This window comes from Mastigoproctus giganteus, chromosome 13 (genome assembly GCF_048544385.1).
Source record: "Mastigoproctus giganteus isolate SK-2022 chromosome 13, ASM4854438v1, whole genome shotgun sequence".
NCBI classification, from domain to species: domain Eukaryota; kingdom Metazoa; phylum Arthropoda; class Arachnida; order Uropygi; family Thelyphonidae; genus Mastigoproctus; species Mastigoproctus giganteus.
Window position 1 is genome coordinate 5,229,174 of NC_143587.1, and position 23,004 is coordinate 5,252,177.

Sequence of the window (23,004 nt, forward strand, 5' to 3'; positions counted from 1 at the left end):
ATATGAAACCTAATGATATGTTGAAACTTAAAATTTCATTACGTTTCAAATAACATTTAAAAAAAAAAATTTTCCCCCTGTCGTCCAAACAAAGCAAATATTTTCTAACCATAAATAATTTTTTAACGGCTTAAGCAAGGCCGTATTTTCGATGTTATTGCAAGCCACATGTCCTGAAATTGAACGAAGTTATTGATTTTATCGAGGGAAATGTTTCGTTTTATTGAAGAAACATTATTAAATCAATGCAAAGGAAAACATTTTAGTTAATACTATAGAAGCCTTTCTGAAAGCACAAAGAGAAAGTGGGCCGGTGGCGCAATGGTAGCGCGTCTGACTCCAGATCAGAAGGTTGCGTGTTCGAGTCACGTCCGGCTCATGAATTAATTTTTTATTTCCATTATCTCAGGTTTTGAGCAGCACTTTTTAATGACGATTCTTTTCTCTTTATGTCACAAACACTTTTCTCAACTTTCATAAAAAATTTCAGTTAGTACGAGTTACGTTACGTGACAAATTTCTAACCTAAAAAATGCTTCCTCTCTAATCGTGACCGTTGAAAATCAATCCCTATTTATGTTAATTTACGCTTAAACTCCATGGTATTTTAATAATAATAATGATTGACAAAGTTTGTTTTATTTTCCTTCCTGAACAGTATATATATATATATATATATATATATATATATATATACACACCAGTCATTAAACATTTATATATCAATATAATCGAGCAATAAATACGACTATCGCCCCCCCGCCGGCACAAAAAAATAGAAATATTAAAAATTAACATATTATAAAATGAAATAAAATGATTATGATATAAATGACTTAATAATGATAAATGATATAATGATGATATAAATAATGATTAAAAAATTAATAAATAAAATAGTATTGTTAGGCGCAAATTATTGATTCGAAAATATTAAACAAGCACACAGTTTCATAATGTAATACTTAAACTCTAATTAAAGAAGCATCAGTTCATTTTAAATGTTATACAAACTAGGGTCCAACCAAGTAATGTGTGCATCAAAGCTTGAAATGTAACATCTTGGCTCTATGCTAATAAAATACTGTGTGCATGTGTTAAGCGTCAAAAGAACTAAAGATATATAAGCAATATGCCTATAGAAGGCGAGTATTCTATGGTTGATTTACCAGTTTGCTGAATGAAAAACCCAAATTACCAGAAGGGAAAAAAAAAATATATATATATATAAAACCCTAAGTCCGACTAACTGAGCTATGTTGTGAAAAAACTAATAATAAATCACAAAACGTTATAATAAAACTTAATATTAACCTGGGACACATGGACACAGTATTTGGATGAGATATTCAGCTTATAGATTATAATATATATTAGTTATAAACTGAGTCTATGAAGAGAAAATATCAATTTTGATGTTACTAACTGGTCTAAAAAAAGTGATAATTAAAGGTGGATTCCTCGAGGATCAAAGGAGAGGGGTGTCATTAAAAATAGCGATGCATCAGATTTCACATTTACTGACATCCATAGAAAACGCAACTTAAGAATTTCCCTAAGAAAGTTCGGAGCTTAATCGGTAATCGGCTTCTTCTGACTCGCGCGGGACTGTTGATAGTTTTTGGATGGTTCCCCCTCAACCACTTGTTCACGGAATTTATTTGTGTCATGAGCAGTGGTTGGTCTCAATTAGAATGCTTGAGAAACCATCCAAAATGAAGTATGTTAATAGAAACTGATAAAGGTATTATGTAGAGAAAGCCATATGATCTTGGATTCATGGCACACTACTGGCTTAGGGGATATAGTGTAATAAGTAGATCTTACCTAGGCAAGTGTATTAATGAAAATGTTAATATAAATTTAAGTGAAGGCACTTACAACAACAGGAAGTTTTGACCGGGGAGGGGGCTATTAAAAGCTCAATCAACGATAATCGTAACTAAAAGGTTCAAAGTATTCAAAGTTCACCTAGAATAACAAAGGGACACCAGAAATAAGGGAAAGTAAGGAGCCTAGCAGTAGTGACGGCTTAGTGGTCAAGCCGAATGAGTGAAGGCCCATGACAAATTCTGGAAGAGGGTGGCTGAAGCGATTCTCTGGGAGTACCGTAGGGCAAGGAATTTTAAAAGCAATTAGTAATAACAGTAAAGGGCGCCTCCGTAGCCAGGTGGACAGGAACAGTAGTGCGTAGCACACGATTCTTGATTAGACTGGGGTTCGAGCCCGTGACCACCAAATACGGAGGATGCGGAAGGTCAGGGAATGACCACCGCATGTCCCCAACCCGGATAAAGGGTGGGGGTTGGCGTCAGGAAGGGCATTCGGCCGTAAAAATTTCATGCGCCAAAACAATAAAAACGCTGAACCCATATATATATATATAATGGGAAAAGGCGAGGACAAAAAAATAAATAAATAAATAACAGTAAAGAATGCATTGATTTCAGTAAGAGAAATAGGCAGGAAATAGAAGCTAAGAGAAATGAGATTTAATATGATTGGTGAAAAAAAAGATCATATGATACATGACGAAAAACATTATATATTTATGTACTTACAAGTGGATAAAATAAGTATCAATTATATGTACGGAGAGATTAATGAAGTATAGACTATCGAGGCTACTATTTTGTTCTTGAACTGCTACGTATAAGTACAGCAGGTATAGAGAAAGTTGTAGTCTATAATTGTATATATCCCAATTAAATACTGTAATATATGTAAAAGTTTAGAAGTGAAAAATTAAATTTCTGTCATTATGATTACAATTTCTAAGAGTCTCATTATTCAAGAGAAACACACTGCTTGAGGATACAACTCTGATTCTATCTTGGCAGGGAAAATTAAGAAAGAAACCTCAAGGACTAGGATCTTCTGGTATATATGTGCAGACAGGTAGCTTGTGGGCTTTAGAGGTTGAGGTACCAGTTGCTTATTAAATAAAAATCATATATAAAAGGGTTTAATACAACTACTATAGGTTCTAAAGCAGTCCGAGTATATAAGAAGGGCACACAAATAAAGTTAGCCCTAGACTCAGCTCCTACAATAGATTCATACAGCCAGAAGTGTGCTGGAGAGTGCTCTAGGACGAGGGGGCTTGCGTGAGCCCCTTCAAAAATTTGCGGGGACTATCCGATCCCTTTGAAAAAATAATAATTTGATAAAATTTAACAGGCGATGACCCTTGGCTTCAGCAAGCCCTTTGTTAACAAACTAGCAGCACACCTCTGAGTACTGCTAATGATTTGACCTTTGTTCTTTCTCTGGTTATACACTATTTTAAAAGTCCATGATACATAGACGATCTAAGACACTTGTTGCAATTTGATGTCTTGACGCTGCATCAAAGTGATACATAAAATTCTTCTAGGTATTCTTTTTTATAAAATAAAAAAGGTTCATCCTCACTGGTTTAGGGGAACCTGTCTATTTAGCTCACTCATACAGAACGTTGGCTTCAACTGTTCACGGTATGAATACAGTATACCTCCGTGCACACCACAGTATCCAGAGCATGCTTACTGGAATATGATTTAGTGCTGTTCTAGTTCTGTCTGGTCGATAACAGCGCCACTCGGCACCTATTACTTCACAAACACATCCACGATTGAGGCCACAATTACTACACGAATGCTTCGTTTTAATAGAAATTCTTTTGAGAGGAGGGAGGGGAAAATCCTGGTGGGTGAAGGGTTACGAATACAGGTCAGGGGATGAGCCCGATGCTTTCCATTCAATTATTTGAAGAGGACAATGAAGACATTACACGGGGACTGGGATTGTGGGTGTGCACGAGTCGCAAGACCGTGTTCACTTAAAATCTTATTTATTTTCTGTCCTCTTTTGCAGTTCCATTAGACTAGTAAATGGTTCCATCCACCAAACACAATTACTATGTTAAACATGGCAATAAAAACAAACCATTTATCATTCGTGTCAGTCCCACCTGACATCCCCTCGCGTCAGCCTTGGACAGGGCGGTCCCCACACAATCTCGTAGATTAAAATTCTTCGTTTCTTCTCGTAGTGTCCTTGAAGGACAATTCTGTTGTCTTGAACTGTGCACGTCTGGTTGAAACCGAAAGTACGTCTTTCAGGTTCTTCAGTAAGTCACTAGGTGGCACTGTAGAAAAGCGTTCCTTAATGATAGGTTTGTCTGTCGTGAACGCATGAAATAGTACATTCATTCCGAAGAAAGAAAGTACTCTTTCACGTGTAAAACGAACTAGTAGCACGGTGCGCTGGCAAACCGTCTCACTCCAAATCTGGAAAAAAAAAATTTCTGGAATTACTTAATGCAACGAGGGGAGGGTAGAGAAAGGGAGCGATCTGACTCTGTAAATAATTATTCTTTCTTTATATGTTAAATCCCTAGCATTATTGCTGTTATGGGCATTGCATCAGTCCTCTATGTAATCCATTTATTTCTATTCAGCGATTGCAATAAAGATATATTCGAATTATCCAAATAGGTCATCGCCTTCTCACCATTAGGTATAAATCGTCCAGTTGCATCACACACTGAGAGAGAGAATTAGATTTAGTTTAAGCTAAATTCTGTATTCGTATTTAGTAAAATTTGTTCTAGTGTATTCAAAGCTGGATAAACCACTAGCTTCAAGACATTGTGGAAAATAGCTGTCTTTAATCTTTTCTTAAAGTAAAATTATAAAGATATTTAAAAAATATATATATAAGAGCGTGAACATTTATGTACATTATGATCTTTAGAAAATTCAGTATTGGTTTCTATAGGCATAATATGTATCGAGTACACTTTGACTTTTTTTCAGCTATATATATAGTTTTCGCTCTTTGTGTGTCTGTGTGTGTGTGTTTTCGGTCAAACAGTGTACAGAAATTAGGCGCGAGCTCAGCATTTTGATGGCGATTATCAGAGTGTGAAGAATGGGATGGATGCCCTGGAAGGAGTTCAAATGGGGGACCATCCAACTCTCAACTGCCCAGCTCAATGCCACAGCCATCGCTTATGCATTATGCAACACAGGCAATCACCAAAATGCTCCGGTTCCACAGGAGGCAGTTATTGTCGGTGACTCCGTTGTCAGGGAAACGGGAAGTATACTGAAAAAACAGAATAGGATCAGGGTATGTCTGTTAGGAGAAAGAGCTGATGACGTTGTAGAGCAAATATCTTTTAAAGGCACAAAAGGTGAGATTGTTGTACATGTTGGCACTAATGATATTAAGAGTAGGAGATCTGAGGCTTACTTAAAAAGTACAGGCAACGGTGAGAAAAAATTGGGAGTTAGGATTTCAAAGTGTCTGTAATTCTACTCAGACACGATAGTATGGAGTAAATGTTGAGAACCTTGTCAATTAATTCGCCCTAGAGAAATTGGACAAGGCTCATGGGGTAGAATTTTTCCCCAGCGTTGTCTGTGGAATAAGTGTTGGTTAAAAGGAGAGACTGTTTTTACAGGGATGGGATACACTTAAAAGAAGGGGTGCAAGAATATTTACTGATGATAGGTGGATCGGGAAAATTGATGTCTTAGGAGGGACATTTCATTCAATATGGGATTCAGAATTTAAATATTGAATTTGTACATCAAGAACAGACAGGATGGGAGGGGGAAGAGTTGTGCTCTTCGTTAAGAAACACATAAAATCTAAGGAAGTGCATCCAATTGATGTTGGTGGACAATGCAACGTTGAGTCAGTTTGGTGTGACATAAGCACTGAGAAAACAAAAATGAGAGGGGAAGTGTGCTATAGACCTAATGACTGTGATGAATATAACAAACAACTATGCAGAGAAATAGAGTGGTGCAGTAAATGTGCTTGCAATGAGGAAATTTTAACTTTCCACATGTTGGAAATTGTCGATTGGTCACTCAGACGCTAGCAAGGCTTTTGTGGATTTATTGGATGATGTTTACGACAGAAAAATGTTAGAGAGGCAACAAGACAAAGCAAATCTCTTGATCTGCTTATCAGCAGCGATTCCTCATGCATTAAGAATCTGTAGGCAGAAGATCCACAGCTTGGCAACGATCACAGTGCATTGCTGTGGGATTTACTTAAATACATAAGTACTGTCAAAGCTAAAGGGAAGAGAGTTTGCTTTCCTAAGGGTGGTCTCAGAGAGCTATTAAATTCTGTGCAGTGGAACTACCTGGCGGTGGTGTTACTAACAGCAAGGCTGCCGTAGCCTAGTGGTTAGGCGCGTGGGTGCATAAGTACACGTGCCTTGAGTGACCCGGGTTCAAGCACGTAACTGCTGAATACGGTGCTGTTTCTTGTTTTCAATCTATCTTGTAAACTCCTCTGACTGTTTGGTCGTCCCGGGAGTATAAACAGAAAATTTATTATTATTATTATTAAATTCAAGAGAAGTAATCGTAGAAGCTACTATACTTTTCATACCAACAAAAATACCGTTCAAGGATTGGGCCTAAATGGATGTCAGATGAACTGATGAGACTTGTGGCAGAAAAAAAAAAAATCACCAGGTGATGCAGAAGCCTATGGTAGATATAAACTAGTCTGTAATTAAGTAACAAAGGGCGATTGAGCAAGCTAAGGCAGATTACGAGAACTCTCTGACAAAGAAATTAAAGTAAAGTAGCACGTTCTTCTTTACTTATATTAATAGTAGAATAAAGGTTGACGATTCAGCTCAGGTTGATGACAAGCAGAATAGGTATTTTGCATCTACACTGTGCTACCACTTTATTAGGTACACCTACCTAGGAGCGTGTTGAGCCTCCTTTAGTTTCAAAATAGCCTGAATTCGTCTAGGCATGGATTGAACAAGATGCTGAAAACATTGTGCAGGAGTGGAGTACCATGCACACATGAGTGTGTCACGCAGTTCCTTGAAATTCGACGGAGGTATAGGCCTGCAGCGAACAACCCTTTCCAGCTCATCCCAAAGATGTTCAATAGGATTGAGAAAAGTCATTGTCATTATCCTGCTGGAAGTAGCCATCTGACTGAGGATAAACTGTCAACATGAACGGATTCACTTAGTCAGCAACGATGTTTAGGTATGATGTCGCATTCAGACGTGAATCTATGGGTATCAATGGACCCAACGTGTGCCAAGAAAAAACATTCCCTACATCATAACACTGCCCCCACCACCTTGCACAGTAGCTGTCAGACACGACGGGTCCATGGATTCATGTTGTTTTCGCCAAATTCTGAGCCTTCTATCAACATGATGCACCAGGAACTTCTACACGTCAGACCAAGCATCTGTAATCCAATCCTCGATAGCCCAGTGCTGCTGTTGCTGCGCCCACAGGAGGCATGCTCTCTTGTTCTTCATTTATAACAAATGTACGCGATGTGGCCGTCGGCTGTTGTAGCCCATTCGCGACAAAGTGCAACTAGTCGACCGTTGCGATACTTTGTTGGTTTTTTTTTTTTTGTTAATTGTTGGCACATCGGCTTCTGTGGCCATAATGCACCTCCCAAGGTTTTCGCACTACTCTGATCCAAGCCTGAGGCGGGATTCGAACCCGCGACCTTCGGGTTTCCAGGCAGGCACTTTATCCACCCGGCTAGCCCGGTCGGCATATTTTGTTGTGCGCACCAAGGTTGTATTCTGACGTGATGTGCGACATTATAGCCCGTCTGTTTGCTTGTACAATTCTAGCCATCTTCCTCTGACCTCTCTCATCAACAAGTGATTTTCTTCAGAGGAGTGCCGTTGAGAAGATGTTTTCTGTTCGTTGCACCATTCTCGATACACCCTTGAAACTGTGGTGCGTGAAAAGTTCAGGAGAACTGCCGTTTCAGAGATGCTTTGTCCAGCACGTCTTGCAAGTTCTACCATGCCACGTTCGAAGTCCGTTAGATCACTCCTTTTCCCCATTCTTACTACGGTTTTTGTACGCTTAACTGATACTAGAAAGGTTGTTCTGCTTCATTTATATCCACAACTGTGGTCATGTGACTTGTGGTCATGCGTTGTGGGACAAACCATTTGTGTGCTAATAAAGTGGCAGAACAGTATATTCACACATAAGGAATCCTTTAGGGAAGAAGATGAAGAAGAAGTTTATCAAAATCTAATAGGGAATTAAATGATTTTGTGATAATTGAGAGGAAAGTGGAAGAGAAATTGTTGAAACTAAATATAAAAAATAGGAATCTGGAGTGGATTGAATCTATCCAATTATATTAAGGGGGGGGGGAACAAAGGAAGCAAGCAAACTATTAGTCATAATTATGACAGCATTTTTGGATTCAGGGGAGGTCCCAGCGGACTGGAGATGTACGAATGTATTTTCTGTCGCCTTTTTATCCCCTATTTCACAAAGGGAATGAAAAGGCGACGGACGTTAGATATGCGGAAGTTTGCCTTCAGAATAGAATAAACTTTTGTTCCAGGGAAAATAATGGAGTTACTTGTTAAATGCAGGATCATCTTGACAGGAATGCAATTATACTGCAGTCACAGCGTGGATTTCTTAAGAGGGGCAGTCTTGTCTGACCAATCTGATTGGGCACTATGATGCGTTCACAAAGGAACTGGATGCAAAAAATAATTTTGATATTATATATTTAGTAGAATTCATTATTACAATAATAATAATAATAGCTCGCGTCTTTTGATAACATAAAATAAAATACTTACAGAAGCTTTCGACACTGTGTGTGTCTCTTCCTCAGCTATGAATACATAAATACGTTACTATATCTATATAATATCGGAGTAGATACACCATAGGCAACTCTTAAAGAAAAACTAGGATCGTAGTGTGAAAGGCATAATTTCATCTGTATCTCATATTATTAGCATTAGCATTAGCAGAGGCATATGATGCAAGAAAGCAAGCTTATTCAGCATCAGACAAAAAAAAAAAAAAAAAAAAAAAACCCTCTCCCATTTCACCCCTCCGCTCGTTCGAAATACCTGTCCAGTTGAGCTTAAATTTGTTTAGGCTATCAACTTCAACAACCAGTGATGGAAGTCGGTTCCACCAACCAACCACCCGCTGGCCAAAGGCAAATTTCCGCACATCTATCCGACATCCGTCCTTCCTCAATTTGAATTTATGCCCTCTGAGGTGATTATTCTGAGAAAGATGAAGAATCCCATTGGCATTGAGCATGCTCAAACCATTCAAAGCCTTATACACCTCTATCAGATCACCTCGCCGGTGCCTAGTCTCCAGACTCTGTAATTTGCAAAACTTAAGCCTTTCTTCGTAAGAGCAACCCTTTGTTCCATTTACTAATCTTGTTGCCCTTCTCTGTACCCGTTCCAGCATCTCTACATCCTTCTTGAAATGAGGCCTCCAGACCTGTATACAGTACTCAAAATGTGGCCTAACCATTGCCTTATACAAGAGAATAATCACCTCCTTATCCCTGCTAGAAAAATTCCTGTATATCATTGACAAGACACCATGAGCTACTCTTGCAGCTCGTCTGCACTGCTCAGAGAACTTCATATCTGCCTGCACAATTACCCCCAGGTCCTTTTCATTCTCCACCACTGTCAGTGTAGTACCGCAGAGTTGATACGTTGCTCTGGGGTTACTGTTTCCCATATGCAGCACTTTACATTTGTCGATGTTAAACCTCATTTGCCACCTCTCAGCCCATCTGTTCAACCTTTCCAGATCCTGTTGCAGCAGCATAGCGTCAGTATTGTCCTTAACGACCCTGCCAACCTTTGTATCATCTGCAAACTTGGACATTAAACTTGATATCCCATCATCAATATCATTCATAAACACCGAAAACAACAACGAACCCAACACTGAACCTTGAGGAACTCCACTAATAACATTAGTCCACGTTGAGCAGTGTCCACTGATTACCACTCTCTGTCTTCTGCCACTCAACCATCCCCTTATCCATAGCAGCAATTTGCCTCCAATGCCACACTGCTCCAATTTGTGCAGCAGTCTTCCATGTGCAACAGTATCAAAAGCCTTTCTAAGATCCAAATATATAATATCAAAGTTATTCCCTGCATCCAGTTCTTTTGTGCCTACATCATAGTATCCAATCAAATTGGTCAGGCAAGACCTGCCCTTAACAAAACCATGCTGCGTCTGAGCTATAACTGAATTCTTGTCTAGATGATCCTGCAATGCTTCTTTAACCAGTGCCTCCATTAATTTACCTGGAACAGAAGTTAAACTAACAGGTCTATAATTACTTGTGTCAGCCTTTGATCCTCCTTTGTGAATTGGGGTTACATTTGCACATCTCCAGTCTATGGGTACCTCCCCTGAGTCCAAAGAAGCTCTCATAATTATGGCTAGGGGTTTGCATACTTCCTTTGCTGCCTCCTTTAATATAACTGGATAGATCCCATCCACCCCAGGTGCCTTTTTTATGTTTATCCTCAACAATCTCTCCTCCACTTTCCTCTCAGTTATTACAAAATCATCCAGCTCACTGCCAATGTTTACTTTACCTACATCATTCTCCTTCCTGAATAATTCCTCATGCGTGAATGTAGATGCAAAATACTCGTTTAGATTGTTAGCCACCTGAGCAGGATCCTCAACTGTTGAACCATCAATATCCAGTGGACCAATCTGATTCATCCCTTTCCTTTTCGAGTTCAAGTATGTAAAGAACTCTTTTCTGTTTTTCTTTGCATTATTTGCCAAGGATTTTTCATAGTCTGCCTTTGCCTGCCTAATCTCCTTTGTGACTTGGTTACAGACCAACTTATATCTATCATAGGCTTCCATGTCACCCATTAATTTGTATGTATCCCATGCATTTTTCTTCTCTGCCACATGTCTCATTAGTTCATTTGACAACCATTTAGGCCTAAACCTTGAACAATATTTCTTAGTTGGTATGTAAAGCCTGGTAGCCTCCAAGATTAGTTCCTTGAATGCTTCCCATTTTGAGTTTGCTGTTGGTAACATCATCAGTTGGTCCCACTGTATAGAATTTAAATACTGTCTCAGACCATCATAGTCGCCTTTACGAAAACAAAAACCCTTCCCTTTACCTCCGATGGTAGTTACCTCCTTGAGTTAATCCCACTTCAGCACACTGTGATCACTGCCACCTAGTGGTTCATTTATCTGCAGGTTCTTAGTGCATGAAGAATCACTACTGATAATCAGATCAAGAGTATTGCTCCCTCTTGTTGCCTCACGAACATGCTGATGTAGAAAACAATCATCCAATAAATCCACAAAAGCCTTGCTAGTGTGCGAGTGACCAACCCACAAATTCCAGTCAATATCTGGGAAATTAAAGTCCCCCATTATAAGACTCTCTGATTTACTGGCCCACTCTATTTCCCTGTACAATATCTTATTATACTCATCAGAGTCATTAGGCCTATAGCACACTCCTACTCTCAATTTTGATTTCCCTATGCTTATGTCACACCAAACTGACTCAACACTGCCCTGTCCATCGATGTCGACTGGCTTCACTTCCTTGGACTTTATGTGTTTCTTAACTAATAGCATAACCCCTCCTCCCCTCCTGTCCTGTCTATCCTTTCTATACACATTGTATTCCCCAAATTCCAGTTCCGCATTACTTATATCTGTGTGACACCACGTCTCTGAAATCCCAACAATATCTGCCTTTGATGTTTTGAGCAATACCTCAAATTCATCAAATTTATTTACCAAACTCCTAGCATTGGTGTACACGCAGGTATACATGCACCTGTTTCTATTCTCAGCTACCCTAACACAACCCATGTGTTTACTTGTAACGCAATGACTACCAGCAGTCTCTGAAATATCCTGCATCTTGTTTTTCAGACTTCTGCTCATTTCAATAGAAGCAGTGCAAGAATCACTTCCACCTCTGCCACTGGCTACTGTTAATCTATTAGTCCTTGTATCCCCCCCAACTAGCAGTTTTCCGACCCACCTAACACTGCCTCGACAGCATCAGCAAAAATTCTTGCACCCTTTCTATTTAAGTGTATCCCATCCCTGTAGAAGCAATCTCTCCTGTTAACAAGTACAGTCCAGGCTGAAAAACATTCTACCCCTTGAGCCTTGCACAATCCCTCCAGGGCCGATTTGATCGACAAGGCTCTCATCATATACTCCCTCCTATCGTGTCTGGGCAGAATTGCAGACACTTTCAAGTTCAACCCTAATTCACGGCTTTTTTTCAACAGTGACCTGTACTTGCTAAGTAATTCCGCCGGTCTCCTACTCTTAATATCATTAGTGCCAACGTGTACAACTATATCACCTTTTGTGCCCTTAAAAGATGATATCCGCTCTACAACGTCATCAACCTTTGCCCCTGGCAGACATACCCTGGTCCTATTCCACCTATCCTTTTTACAAAGTATGTTCCCCGTTTCCCTGACAATGGAGTCACCAACAACTACTAGTTCCTGTGGGACCAGCGCATTCTGCCTAGGGGGCTGCTTCTGTGTTGCCTGATGACCAAGTGCAAGCTCTGGCGTTGATGTGGGCAGCTGAGAGCTTGATGGGCCCCTTAATTTATTACCTTCGAGGGCATCCACCCTGTCCTTCAAGCTCTCATAAAGGCCCATAACAACGCTGAGTTGTCGCCTGATTTCCTTGCACTCCTTACATCGTGCACACACAAAGACATCCCCCTTGGCAGTATCATGTCCCGTACCCGACTGCTCCGCAAACATCAAGCAAACAGTGCATTTTAATAGACTGTGATTCAGCTCATCCTTCACAACGAGTAGCCATATATTGCACTACCTCGAATAAGTAACGCTTCACTAATAGAGAAGACTATTGTCACTTATTCTCTGCGGCACCATTACCCTGACTGCACCGTTTCGAAGCTAGTTGGCTTTTCATCGGTGGGTGCCTTTCATATTGCGATTGTAGTTTTTCTTTATGAATTGTCTATAGTGTATCTACGCCGATGTTATACAGAATCTTAAAATATTAGCCCTTGTTGCATTTAGTTTATTTAAATAAATACGTTACATATGAAAATCAAGAATGGTACCGCGTAGTCATGTTAGATAAACATAGCGCGTGACCACGCTTAAACAGAAGCTTGTTGTACCACAGTAAAACAAGCTTCTGTTGCATATTTAGCATTTGTTACGTATTACCACGTAACCCGCATCTCTCTCTCTCTTCTCCAATTGGCTGAATACATATCATTAGGAGGAAAATTATTTTAATGAGTAGAAAGATAATGCAATTTGATACGTTGCAATATTGCTCTTCTCGGCCATCGGACCAGGGGTTAACAGTAATAATACAATATGTCTATACAATATATACTAATACAATACAATATATATATATACTAGCTATTAGCATTGGCACTATGATGTATCTATACCGATATCATATGATGCAAGAAAGCAAGCTTATAGAGCATCAGACAAAAAAAAAAAAAAAAAAAGGGGGGGGAGTTCCCATTTCACCCATACATTCGCTCCAAAAGTTTGTTCAGTTCTTCCTTGAATTTATTTAAGCTGAAACTTCCACAACGGCAGATGGAAGTTTGTTCCAGCAATCAACTACCCGTTCGCTAAAGGCAAATGTGAGAGGAAGAATCCCATCAGCATCGAGCCTGCTCAATCCATTCAGATCACCTCGCAGGTGCCTAGTCTCCTGACGCTGCAATTTGCAGAACTTAAGCCTTTCTTCGTAAGCGCATCCCCTTGTTCCTCTCACCAATCTTGTTGCCCTTCTCTGTACTCGATCTTGAAATTCTGCATCCTTCCTAAAATGAGGCCTCCAGACCTGTACGCAATACTCAAGGTGTGGCCTGACCATTGTCCTATACAAAGGTATAATCACCTCCTTGTTGTCTCTACTAGCAAAACTCCTGTATATCATTCACAAGACTCGCTCTGGCAGCCCGTCTGCACTGCTCAGAGAACTTCATATCTGACTGCACAGTACCCCGAGGTCTTTTTGATTCTTCACTTCCCTCAGTGTAGTAACATACAGTTGGTACATTTCTCTGGAGTTACTGCCACCCATATGCAGTACTTTGCATTTGTCAATGTTAAACTTCAGTTGCCACTTCTTAGCCCATCTACCTAACTTTTCTAGATCCTGTTGCAGTAGCATACTGTTTTTACTGTCATTAACAACCCTAACAACCTTTGTATCATCTGCAAACTTCGACATTAAGCCTGATATACCTTCATCAATATCGTTGATAAATACAGAAAATTACAATGGGCCCAACACTGAGCCCTGAGGGACTTCACTAATAACATTAGTCCACGTAGAGCAGTGTCCATTGATTACCACTCTCTGTCTTTTCTCACTAAATCATCCTTTTATCCATTGTAGCAACTTGACCTTAATGCCATACTTCTCTAATTTGTACAGCAGTCCTCTATGTGCAACAGTATCAAAAGCTTTCCTGAAATCCAAGTATATGATATCAAATTTGATATAATAACTAACTGTAAGTTTAAGGACTCCTTATGTGCTATATTATAATGACTAAGTACAGGGTTGTTAAAATTAAAGTATCCCTATGTAGAGGACTCTGGAGCGAGTTCTAAGGCTCGTATTGAAGAGAAATTTGGACAACAGTACAATAAAGAATGCGCCCGCCATTTATTGGGGAAAAAAATTAGTTACGAAATTTGTCACTGTATGGCGAGTAACTATCTTAGTTACGATTATGCAAATAACTTACGTTATTTGCATAATCGTAAGTTATTGCCACAGCGCCACTACTCAGCTCTACTGTACTGTATAAAAGCAGTCTCTTCAACATCATACATTATATGTTTCCCTGCACTTTGCAGGAAAGGCGCTATTGAGGAATGAAGCTGTATCAGAACAGCAACATTGCAGGAAAAGGCGCTATTAGTGAAGGCGCTGTTACTATCAGAACAGCAACAATGCAGCTGCGGCTATCAGAGAATTCCGGCGTCAGAAGGCCCACGTGGACCTATCACTGTTTGTACTTTCCGCAAAATGATTGCGAAATTCGAAGCGACAGGACATCTTGGTGTTCAACCAGGTAGAGTTCGAAAACGAGTGGACTCCTCTCGTGTTGGAGATATGGCTATGGCTGTCGTGGATTTCTCAAGTCAATCTCCATGTGGCAGCGCGAGTTTGCCAGATGTTTCTCGTGAAGTGGACATGGCGTATTCCACTGTAAGGCTAGTAATTCGTCAGTGTTGCGGTACTATCCTTACAAGATGCACATGCTACAGCAGCTAAAGCATGGTGATGCAGATATTCGTTTCATATATGCACTTCAGTTTCTGGCGCCAATGACAGTGGATATCAACTTGGCCATGGAACATCCTTTGGAGTGATGAAGTCCACTTCTGCTTAAATGGACAAGTGAATACGCACAACTGTCGCATTTCAGCAACAGAAAACCCTCGAGTTATCCAAGAGGTCCGTTGCATTTCCAAAAGTGACAGTGTGGTGTGGATTTATGGACACATTCATGATTGGGCCGTATTTTTTTGAACAGGTAACACCGACTGGACCCCGCACCTGTTCCGTCACTGGACAGCGATATTATGAAATGTTGGCAAATTTCGCAATACCAGAGCTACAACGTGGGTACCTTCAGGATACCATATTCATGCAAGATGGTGCGCCACTCCACATCCACCATAGTGTCCAAAGATTGCTAAGGCAACACTTTACAGACGAACGGGTCATCAGCCATTGTTTCCAGACACCTTGGCCACCCAGATCACCGGTCCTCACCCCATGAGACTTCTCGTTGTGGGGTGTTTTGAAAAACTAGGTGTATCGGGAAGGATGTCAAACTGTGGCAGATCTGAAGGACAGCATTAGACGTCATGTGCTGGCTATTCCAGTTGACATGTTACGTTCTGCTGTAGAAAATGCTGTTTTTCGAATGGAAACTGTTGTTGACCAAAATGGAGGACACATTGAACAATTGTAGCGCTGTTCAAGCGATTTTGTGACAAATAGTGACAAAATTTTGTGACTATTTTTTTTTTCCAATAAATGGCGAGCGCAATCTTTATTATACCTGTTTTCCAAATTTCTCTTCAGTACAAGCCTCAGAACTCGCTCCAGTGCCCTCTACATAGAGATACTTTAATTTTAACAACCCCGTATATTAAAGTAGAACCCTTACTTTAATGGTGCCGGAAATTAAGCGGTGCTGCTTTAATATACTTATATGATATAATAATAAATAGAGAACATACAGTTATTTAATAGAGAAAATATAATACAGTTATTTCCACTACAATATACAAAGAAGATATCGGTGGAAACAAATAATTTCATATAGCAATGAGCACAGGTCCTAGAATGATGGTGCCGAAATCTTTCCAACGATAATTTTGATAGTCGTGGTAAGACTTTGTATGTGGGAAGCCTTTGAATTTGAATTAAACTGGCCATTTCAAATGTCCTTAGCTGTGGAGCAAGTTTATATTCGTTTAGGGCCCAATTTAAGAACCAAAACTCAGCAGAAAATGTGGCCTGATTGTGTTAGGGGCTTCGAATGCCCATACCTCTGCAGCATATAAAAGCAGAGATTATACTGTGGTTTTTATACATTTTCTAGTAGTTGTGACTTCATTAATATAATGTAAATGCTGTTTGGAAATCCTGGCAGCTAGACTCAGTAACCACATAGTGCTTCAGTAACACCAGATAGTCGAGCTGTCAGGATGAGCAGCTTGTCTATGTGGGTACTGAAGCAGAGCTTAGGATCAAAAAACAACCCCGAGATCAGTATGCTTATTGACGATGGGAATAGGAGAATTACACAGAATTGGCTGAATATAAGAAGGCGATTTCTTTAAGGAGAATATCATAAATTCAGAGTTTTCCGGATTTATTTTTTAATCCGAACTGGTTGAGGTAGTTTGCAAATTCCACGAGTGTATTATTAATGGATGCTGTTATCACAGGAAGATCATCGTATGGAGAAATCGGTGTGAGGAGCTTCATGTCATCTGCGTAACATAAAGTATCATTCCTGGACTCAACAAGTTGGGAGATAAGTGCCATAAACATGTGCCTAAATAAGACACCATCCTGTGGCCTGAAGAGATACATCGCTCGCATTTGTGCCCACGGACAGTAAGCTAGATTATTCTATTTAGATTTCAGGAAGGCTTTTGATTCTGTTGCACATAGAAGACTGCTTTACAAACTGGAGTAATGTGCCATTAAGGGGGAGTTACTTTTATGAATAAAATTAGATAGTATGAATCAGAGCTGTAATGTTCAATACGTTCTACGTTGATATTAATATTTATAAAATAATGAGAGGAGTTTACCTTAATACTGTACGTAGAACACTTCCGTAGATACTCTCCAGAAATTAAAACGAAAAAATCGAAAAACTTACATTAGAGTAACAAATAATTAAAAACCAATTTAACACAATTAAATCAATTAAACACAATTAAAAATCAATTGAACGCAATTAAAAATATTAAAAAGAATCTAACGAAAATATTCAAAACGATTTTCCTCAAAAAAATATATTTGAGAAATCCATTTTAAATACCATCAACCATCACTGCTTCAGGCATAGACCGCAGTACCTTCATTCAGTGATCCCACAAAGATCTACTACCACGAATCTCATGGAGACTCTATTTCGAATCCAACACGCCCTTAACTTCAGACAGCAATTAGATATTGTCTTCTTAGACGTTGCATCCGCTTTCAACAGTATATCCATCTCGGCTATTACTACCATCTTGGAGGAATATTTCCATATAACTGGGCACGTATTAGCTATAATAACGAGTTCTTTGAGGGAGAGACACATCATTGCCATAAATGGAATTTCCAATGAGACTTTCCAAGTCAACAGGGGAGTCCCACAAGGTGGTGTCCTCTACTTTGCAACAGCACTGCATCCTTTCCTTTTTTCTAGAGTAGCTTTATATTCCTAGTTACGATACTTAGTTTAAAGTTTAACTTAGACAGAGATTTCGTAGATATTACTTAGTATCGGTAACGGTATCAAATCCACGTGTCACAAACCAATTTTTTTTTTAACCAAATTTAGTCGATTTATTAACCAACTGTTATATCAAATTATCTTCTATAAGTAGATTATAGACCTAGGCAGGATCCTTAGTTTATTCTAAATTGAGATAGCGAGATTTCGAAGCTAATCAATACTTACGAGTCCGTAGAAATACCGTTCGTGAATTCCCGCCATTTTTACACGATAGCATAAGCTTAGTGTAGTATAGTGCATAATATAATATTGTCAATTAATCAGTAAATCTATTAATCTTGATAAACTTTATTGTCAATTAAATTGTATTTTTAACTCTATAAATATATATAACGACTTAATCGTAACAAATAATTAATACATAACTATAGTGGTGCACGTGATACGGAAGTTGTATAAAGGGAACACTAGATACCGAAAAAAAAAAAAAAAAAAAATATATAACATAACTGTTTTGGGATATAACTTAAGGATTTAATTTTTGTTTTAAATTTTATTGAATTAAATTGGAATCATGACTCTGACCAGAGCAGCAAAGCAAAAGGCTCAAGCTAATGGGAGTGCTGTGGTTCAGGGGAGAACTGAGGGGGGCAGTTGCCCTCTGAATCACAGTCTATTAAAATGCACTGTTTGCTTGATGTTTGCGGAGCAGTCGGGTACGGGACATGATACTGCCAAGGGGGATGTCTTTGTGTGTGCACGATGTAAGGAGTGCAAGGAAATCAGGCGACAACTCAGCGTTGTTATGGGCCTTTATGAGACCTTGAAGGACAGGGTGGATGCCCTCGAAGGAAATAAATTGAGGGGCCCATCAAGCTCTCAGCTGCCCACATCAACGCCAGAGCTTGCACTTGGTCATCAGGCAACACAGGGGCAGCCCCCTAGGCAGAATGCGCTGGTCCCACAGGAACTAGTAGTTGTTGGTGACTCTATTGTCAGGGAAACGGGGAACATACTTTGTAAAAAGGATAGGTGGAATAGGACCAGGGTATGTCTGCCAGGGGCAAAGGTTGATGACGTTGTAGAGCGGATATCATCTTTTAAGGGCACAAAGGGTGATATAGTTGTACACGTTGGCACTAATGATATTAAGAGTAGGAGACCGGCAGAATTACTTAGCAAGTACAGGTCACTGTTGAAAAAAAGCCGTGAATTGGGTTGAACTTGAAAGTGTCTGCAATTCTGCCCAGACACGATAGGAGGGAGTATATGATGAGAGCCTTGTCGATCAATTCGGCCCTGGAGGGATTGTGCAAGGCTCAAGGGGTAGAATTTTTTTCAGCCTGGACTGTACTTGTTAACAGGAGAGATTGCTTCTACAGGGATGGGATACACTTAAATAGAAAGGGTGCAAGAATTTTTGCTGATGCTGTCGAGGCAGTGTTAGGTGGGTCGGAAAACTGCTAGTTGGGGGGATACAAGGACTAATAGATTAACAGTAGCCACTGGCAGAGGTGAAAGTGATTCTTGCACTGCTTCTATTGGAATGAGCCGCAGCCTGGAACATAAGATGCAGGATATTTCAGAGACTGCTGGAAATCATTGGGGTACAAGTAAACACATGGGTTGTGTTAGGGTATCTAAGAAAAAGAACAGGTGCATGTATACCTGCGTGTACACCAATGCTAGGAGTTTGGTAAATAAATTTGATGAATTTGAGGTATTGCTCAAAACATCAAAGGCAGATATTGTTGGGATATCAGAGACGTGGTGTCACACAGATATAAGTAATGCGGAACTGGAATTTGGGGAATACAATGTATATAGAAAGGATAGACAGGACAGGAGGGGAGGAGGGGTTATGCTATTAATTAAGAAACACATAAAGTCAAAGGAAGTGAAGCCAGTTGACATCGATGGACAGGGCAGTGTCGAGTCAGTTTGGTGTGACGTAAGCATAGGGAAATCAAAATTGAGAGTAGGAGTGTGCTATAGGCCTAATGACTCTGATGAGTATAATAATATATTGTACAGGGAAATAGAGTGGGCCAGTAAATCAGAGAGTCTTATAATGGGGGATTTTAATTTCCCAGATATTGACTGGAATTTGTGGGTTGGTCACTCGCACACTAGCAAGGCTTTTGTGGATTTATTGGATGATTGTTTTCTACATCAGCATGTTCGTGAGGCAACAAGAGGGAGCAATACTCTTGATCTGATTATCAGTAGTGATTCTTCATGCATTAAGAACCTGCAGATAAATGAACCACTAGGTGGCAGTGATCACAGTGTGTTGAAGTGGGATTTACTCAAGGAGGTAACTACCATCAGAGGTAAAGGGAAGGGTTTTTGTTTTCGTAAAGGCGACTATGATGGTCTGAGACAGTATTTAAATTCTATACAGTGGGACGAACTGATGATGTTACCAACAGCAAACTCAAAATGGGAAGCATTCAAGGAACTAATCTTGGTGGCTACCAGGCTTTACATACCAACTAAGAAATATTGTTCAAGGTTTAGGCCTAAATGGTTGTCAGATGGACTAATGAGACATGTGGCAGAGAAGAAAAATGCATGGGATACTTACAAATTAATGGGTGACATGGAAGCCTATGATAGATATAAGTTGGTCTGTAACCAAGTCACAAAGGAGATTAGGCAGGCGAAGGCAGACTACGAAAAATCCTTGGCAAAGGATGCAAAGAAAAACAGAAAGGAGTTCTTTACATACTTGAACTCGAGAAGGAAAGGGATGAATCAGATTGGTCCACTGGATATTGATGGTTCAACAGTTGAGGATTCTGCTCAGGTGGCTAACAATCTAAACGAGTATTTTTCATCTACATTCACGCATGAGGAGTTATTCAGGAAGGAGAATGATGTAGGTAAAGTAAACATTGGCAGTGAGCTGGATGATTTTGTAATAACTGAGAGGAAAGTGGAGGAGAGATTGTTGAGGATAAACATAAAAAAGGCACCTGGGGTGGATGGGATCTATCCAGTTATATTAAAGGAGGCAGCAAAGGAAGTATGCAAACCCCTAGCCATAATTATGAGAGCTTCCTTGGACTCAGGGGAGGTACCCATAGACTGGAGATGTGCAAATGTAACCCCAATTCACAAAGGAGGATCAAAGGCTGACACAAGTAATTATAGACCTGTTAGTTTAACTTCTGTTCCAGGTAAATTAATGGAGGCACTGGTTAAAGAAGCACTGCAGGATCATCTAGACAAGAATTCAGTTATAGCTCAGACGCAGCATGGTTTTGTTAAGGGCAGGTCTTGCCTGACCAATTTGATTGGATACTATGATGTAGTCACAAAAGAACTGGATGCAGGGAATAACTTTGATATTATATATTTGGATCTTAGAAAGGCTTTTGATACTGTTGCACATGGAAGACTGCTGCACAAATTGGAGCAGTGTGGCATTGGAGGCAAATTGCTGCTATGGATAAGGGGATGGTTGAGTGGCAGAAGACAGAGAGTGGTAATCAATGGACACTGCTCAACGTGGACTAATGTTATTAGTGGAGTTCCTCAAGGTTCAGTGTTGGGTCCATTGTTGTTTTCGGTGTTTATGAATGATATTGATGATGGGATATCAAGTTTAATGTCTAAGTTTGCAGATGATACAAAGGTTGGCAGGGTCGTTAAGGACACTACTGACGCTATGCTGCTGCAACAGGATCTGGAAAGGTTGAACAGATGGGCTGAGAGGTGGCAAATGAAGTTTAACATTGACAAATGTAAATTACTACATATGGGTAACAGTAACCCCAGAGCAATGTATCAACTCTGCGGTACTACACTGACAGTGGTGGAGAATGAAAAGGACCTGGGGGTAATTGTGCAGGCAGATATGAAGTTCTCTGAGCAGTGCAGACGAGCTGCAAGAGTAGCTCATGGTGTCTTGTCAATGATATACAGGAATTTTTCTAGCAGGGATAAGGAGGTGATTATTCCCTTGTATAAGGCAATGGTTAGGCCACATCTTGAGTACTGTATACAGGTCTGGAGGCCTCATTTCAAGAAGGATGTAGAGCTGCTGGAACGGGTACAGAGAAGGGCAACAAGATTAGTAAATGGAACAAAGGGTTGCTCTTACGAAGAAAGGCTTAAGTTTTGCAAATTACAGAGTCTGGAGACTAGGCACCGGCGAGGTGATCTGATAGAGGTGTATAAGGCTTTGAATGGTTTGAGCATGCTCAATGCCAATAAAATTGAGGAAGGACGGATGTCGGATAGATGTGCGGAAATTTGCCTTTGGCCAGCGGGTGGTTGGTTGGTGGAACCGACTTCCATCACTTGTTGTTGAAGTTGATAGCCTAAACAAATTTAAAGCTCAACTGGACAGGTATTTCGAACGAACGGAGGGGTGAAATGGGAGAGGGTTTTTTTTTTTGTTTTTTTTTGGCTGATGCTGAATAAGCTTGCTTTCTTGCATCATATGCCTCTACTAATGCTAATGCTAATGCTAACTCAACAACGAAGCAAACTCCAAAATCGCCGAGTTGCAAGAATACCTTAATTGCATGGGGCTCCGACTAAATGAACACAAGACAGCACAAATGGTTTTCACCAACAAGATAATAAAGAACCACATATCAATACGCGTGAATGGCAGCGTGGTCAAAAAAGTCAGGACACATATTGATCTTGGTCTGAAATGGGACGAAAACCTAAACTTCACACCCCATTTCGGACATGTAAAGAAGAAAAGTTACGCAGACCTCCAGACAAGAACTGGTAGGTATCAGGAACCCTGACCTTGTAAAACAATATATTTTAAGATGCGTCATCCCCGTCTCACTCTACGCGTCTCAGATTTGGTCTTCTGCCCCAGATGCTCCGATCAAGGCTTTCCTGGATTTAGAGTACTGGATGCTGAGATGGTTAAACAGGATCACTATGCAGCCATTTACAATCTCAAGGGCTGTTTTATATGCTAACTTGGATATCACGCCTTGGTCTCACATAATTGTCACCAAGAACATTCTCACGCTTGCAAAACTGCTGACCGGGAGACTCGACTCGCCGAAAACTGACTACCTGCTGACTCGGCCCCGCATGACGCAAAGGTGGGCGAATAGGACACCATCCCCTCCACTCAGTAGCGCACTCACGCAGATGGGAAGCCTTCAGCGATTTTTTCCTTCTAACACCATT

The 23,004-nt window shown here is 40.1% G+C and overlaps 1 non-coding gene across 1 annotated transcript; it reads left to right on the plus strand.

The window, feature by feature from the left end:
* Nucleotides 1-307: 307 nt before the first annotated feature.
* On the plus strand, nt 308-379 carry TRNAW-CCA (transfer RNA tryptophan (anticodon CCA)). Its single transcript has one exon. It is a non-coding gene; the product is annotated as a tRNA-Trp (tRNA).
* The last annotated feature ends 22,625 nt before the right edge of the window (nt 380-23,004 follow it).